This window comes from Somniosus microcephalus, chromosome 4 (assembly GCF_052327205.1).
Source record: "Somniosus microcephalus isolate GS21.2 chromosome 4, FLI_Smic_1.0, whole genome shotgun sequence".
Classification (NCBI taxonomy): domain Eukaryota; kingdom Metazoa; phylum Chordata; class Chondrichthyes; order Squaliformes; family Somniosidae; genus Somniosus; species Somniosus microcephalus.
In genome coordinates, this window is record NC_140990.1 from 21,505,354 (window position 1) to 21,510,642 (window position 5,289).

The following is a 5,289-nucleotide window of genomic DNA, read 5'->3' on the forward strand; positions in this document are numbered from 1 at the left end:
AATCCCCACCATGTTCAGGTTTGTGAACTCTCTCCGTGCTCGTTATCACGGTGTGTCTGTAATCCCCACCATGATCAGGATTGTGAAGTCTCTCCGTGCTCTTTATCACTGTGTGTCTGTAATCCCCACCATGTTCAGGTTTGTGAACTCTCTCCGTGCTCTGTATCACTGTGTGTCTATGATCCCCACCATGTTCAGGTTTGTGAACTCTATCCGTGCTGTGTATCTCTGTGTGTCTGTAATCCCCATCATGTTAAGGTTTGTGAACTCCGTGCTCTGTATCACTGTGTGTCTATGATCCCCACCATGTTCAGGTTGGTGAACTCTCTCCGTGCTCTGTATCACTGTGTGTCTGTAATCCCCACCATGTTCCGGTTTGTGAACTCTCTCCGTGCTCTGTATCACTGTGTGCCTTTAGTCCCCGCCATGTTCAGGTTGGTGAACTCTCTCCGTGCTCACTATGACTGTGTGTCAGTAATCCCCTCCATGTTCAGGTTTGTGAACTCTCTCCGTGCTCTCTATCACTGAGTGTCTGTAATCCCCACCATGTTCAGGTTTGTGAACTCTCTCCGTGCTCTTTGTCACTGTGTGTCTGTACTCCCCACCATGTTCAGGTTTGTGAACACTCTCCGTGCTCTGTATCACTGTGTCTGTAATCCCCACCATGTTCAGGTTTTTGTCCGGCTCTCTCCGTGCGCTGTATCACTGTGTCTGTAATCCCCACCATGTTTAGGTTTTTGTGCGGCTCTCTCCGTGCTCTGTATCACTGTGCTGTGTGTGGACTCAGTGCACAGTAATACACAGCGGAGTCACTCAGTTGCAGTTTCGCGATGTTTAACCGGCTGATTTTCTGCGCACCATCGACAGAAGCAGAAATTCGGCCCCCGGCAGCGTTTTCTTTATTCCCCTCTCCTGAAGTGTGTCTCTGAAGCAGGTATTTCGGTGCCTGCCCTGGGGACTGACGGTACCAGTGTATTGTGTACTGACAGAACCCTGAATTTTCGCAGCTTAAAGTAACGGTGTCACCGTCAGCAGAGGTTTGTAGAGGCGGACTCTGGGATAGCGGGAAACTGGAATCTGCGGGATTAAATTGGGAAATTTTATTTATTTGGCTGTTGTTTACCCGGGGACACTTGTCAATCACAGGAATAGTTCTGCCTCTCTCGCTAATTTTCATTTGAAGCCTGTTCCGGCTTTGTTCACTGTCATTGGTAAAAGAACCAGAGGCGGGGAGGGGGTGGGGTGGGGGGGCGGTCGGTCGCTGAGGAGAAATGTACTTCCACAGTGAGTCGTTATGATCTGGAGTGCACTGCCTGAAAGGGTGGTGGGAGCAGGTTCAATAATAACGTTCAGCAGGAAATTGGATCAATAATGGAAAGGGCAAATGTGTCAGGGCTGTGGGGAAAGAGCGGGGCGAGTGGGACTAATTGAAAACCTCCTTCAAAGAGCCGCACAGGCAATGTGGGCCGAATGACCTCATTCTCTGCTGCATGATTCTCTGTTTTCTATTGAATTTCTGTTTTTATTTTTCTTGGTGAAAGACAAACCCGAAAAACATAAAAGTCCATTCTCCTCCTCACTGAGACAACCACATTCCAAAGATGTTTGACCGAGAGTAACCCGGCTGTGTCATGTCACTGCGCACAGCAAGATCCAACAGAAAGCAGTGAGATTCGTCAGCACCGATGGAGCCAAACTGACACTGAACATCTGTGGGTCAAAGGTCAACCTTTTACTGCAGTTTAACACTTCACGGGAGCTGTCTGTCTCTCGCTCTGTTTTTCACTTTTCTTCCATCACTGGGCTCCACGTTTGTTCCATATCACTTTAATTTGAATTATTTACAGTAACGTTCATTTTATTTCTACATCTGGGTCGCTCACTTTGCGCTGTTTGTGGTTTTTTGCCAGCCTGAGAACTTGTCGCAAAGTCTCTCGGTTGTCGGTTGGGTTCAGTCTGTGCAGTTTCCGCAGTGGTTTTACTGTTACTCACTGGGAACTGGCTTTTCCGGCTCTCTGACAACTTCAATTCCTTCAGCCCATTGGCTGATTCTCTCCCGTGTTCTCCGGGCGGAGTTTTCTCTGAGTTTTACATTATACAGAATCTGCAGAACAGGAACAATCCATTCGGCACAACTGGTCTGTGCCGGTGTTTATACTCCACACGAGCCGCCTCCCTCTGTAATTACCTCTTCCCACCCTGACCCCTGAGTCCCTCGATTCCTTTCTCCCTCCTGTATTTTTCAAGCCTCCAATTAAATGCATCAACGCTATCTGCTCCAACTGCTCCCTGTGGCAGCGAGTTCCACATTCTGACGCCTCTTTGCGTGAATAAATTCTTCCCAATGTATTTATTTGTTCTGTTAGTGACTATTTATATTTGTGGCCCCTTGTTCTGGACTCACCCACAATGGACAGTTTCCCCACGTGAACCCTATCGAACCCGTTCATCAATTTAATCACCTCCTTCACGTCTCCTCGTTTTCTTCTCTTTTCCAAAGAAAAGTCCCCGCCTGTTCAATATTTCCAGCAATGTGTGGATTGCTGCTGCTGTCTTTTCTCAGGCGTGTAAGAAATCCAAAGCTGAGAAATGGCCAGGAGTCCAATCGCAGCCCATCCCTCCAGTAAGTCTCACTGCCCCGGTGTCGGACTGCGCTTTGAACGGCCCAGAGACCGGTATCTCCACACACCCGCCCGGCCGGTGAAGTCCGATACTTCTCTCCCTTTCGGTGAATGATTTCTTGCTGGTTCTAAACGGGCTTCCCTCCAGTCAGTACTTGTTCCCTCGGGTGTTCATGTTCTCCTTTATAAGAACATTAGAACCTCGCCCTCACTCGCTCACTGCCCAGTGTTGTTTCAATTAACAGTAATCAGGGAAACAGATAAATTACTGCAATCCGATCTCTCAAACATGAACATTAAATATTACAGAGAATTACACAGAATGTAGAGCACAGCAACAGACCATTCGGCCCAATCGGTCCGTGCCGGTGTTACTGCTCCACACGAGCCTCCTCCCACCGCTACTCCATCTCACCCCATCAATCTATCCTTCTATCCCTTTCTCCTTTACCTACTTATCTAGATTCCCCTTAAATGTATCGATGTTATACGGCTCAACCACTCCCTGTGGTAGCGAGTTCCACATTGTAACCACTCGCGGGGTAAAGAATATCGAACAATATAAATAGTATAGAAAAGTATCTGTAGTTCGGAGCTTTTATATTTCGACTTACGTGAGACATGGAGGAAAAATAATTGATTATATAAAAGCAATTGGAAAAAATGTCAGCTAATTACAAGTAATTTAAGTCAATGAATGCCCAATAATGAATTGTCCTCTAAACCTACAAGTGGATCTCTTGTATTTGAAGCCCCGCCGTGTTGTGCTCCAGTATTTCCGCCGCTGCAGGTATCGGACGGGCCGCTCCAGGTATTGGAGCCCGCTGTAGAGTTGGGCTCACTCTCCCGGTACCTCATTCACACTGCCCGGCTCAAACCGGCATCTCCTGTCCCGGGGGGAGCTCTGTGATCACCTGCCCTGCTCACAGGGATGGAGAGAGGTCCCTCAGCCACAGTTAACATCGAAAATGGAGGCAGGAGTGTCGACAATCTGCGCTCATTTAAACCAACTGGGGATCAGAGTGAGTGTCCGGGATGTTCATGGGACCCCCGAAGTCTCCGGTAAACCAACTATGATCCAGTTGGGGGTGAAACCTCCAGACTGCCTGCTCCGTGGGGGTCTCAGACCTTCTCTCTCCGGACTCACACCCGGACCCGACCCCGGTTCATATTCTGCTTCCCAATCTAAAACTGCAATGAACCCCCCCCCCCCCATTAGAACACTGCTCCGTTTGATTTTGAAGGGGTTTCAGGTATTATTGATCACAATAATAAACTGACGATGAACATTAAACGGGAGAGTCAGTAACACGGCGGGGTTTGGAGTCACTTACCGGCTGTGACAGTCACCTCCGTCCCGGGTCCATCCACATATTTAGTCTGTACAACCACCACAGTGACACCGCTCTCAGTCACCCCGGTACAAGAACACCGACACCTCAGTCTGGCGGACACACATCACCAGACAATCGGCGCTGCCCAATTATTCCAGGGATCAATAAACAACATTCCGTGCTCCACAGTCCCCCTCGGTTCAAACTGTTCTTCGTCAGGCTCTGAGCTCTCAGTAAAATGACCCAGCAACACGGGCCGGAGATGGGCGCTTCATATAAACGGAGAAAATAGCAAAGAAAGATAACTGAAAGCAGGGAATTACAATGAAATTAAACCAGATTACAGCGATAATAAGATCAAACCTAGAATTCAGGTTCCGGGCCCGGGGAATTTATATTTTCATTGTACACAGGTATTTGCTCAGGTCTCATCCACTGTGAGGATATCCCCACCCGGCTATCGTACCGGTACTGAGCTTTACAGTAATAGGTGGCGCTGTCTTCAACTCGCAGATTCCGAATTTCCAAAGAAAATGTCTTTTCTGCCTTATTCGTCCTCACAACAAATCGCTCTCCGCTCGAGATCCGCTCCCACTCTGTCCCGGTCTGGGTTTGTTTGAAGAAATCCCCACTCGTTAAACCATAAGCCAAAAAAACACTATAGAAGACGCAGGTGATGGTGAGAGACTGACACTCCTCACCTGGTCACCGCTGGCGGGGTCTGTACCACTGATTGACTGAAAGCGCCTGGAAATTAAATAGAGAGAGTTTAATGGGCCATCAGAGCCGAACCACACAACGGGGCTAAAACCCAGTCAGTGGACCCGGGCAGCTTTATATTAAATCTACATAATGTCGGCTTGTTTGATCGGTACTCACAGGGGAAACAGACACACAGGGTGAAAACAAGGAGGATTCCCATCGTTCTGCTGCCCGGAGCTGATGGTTTATATGACGGGGAGCTGGAGGCTGCAGCCTTGGGCTGTTCTGGGAGACTTTACCTCAGACCTGGACCGAAATACTTTAGTGGGGTCGAGTTGACTTGTCCCGTGGAGTGTTACGCAGATCATTGATGAGCTGCACGCATCTCTGGTTGTGTGTTGTGTGAATAAGCGAAAGGTTTAAATAAAGAAGCTGTTTAGGCGCTTCATTGGGTCTCTGAGCCCGATGTGAAAGCCCCTCCTACATTAGTCTGATGTACAGGGGTGTTGTTCTGTCAGCCCTCCATGGCCGAGTCACTAACTGAGTGAATCCAAACCCAACCTCCTTCTGCCGGGAGCTGCCCGGGTTGTTGGTCCGGACAGGCTGTGGGTGTCCTGTTGAGCGGAGAGAAT

General features: G+C 48.8%; 1 pseudogene; it reads right to left on the reverse strand.

Moving 5' to 3' along the window:
- Positions 1-763: 763 nt before the first annotated feature.
- Positions 764-4,892, reverse strand: LOC147118394 (uncharacterized; annotated as a pseudogene).
- Between the last annotated feature and the right edge of the window lie 397 nt (positions 4,893-5,289).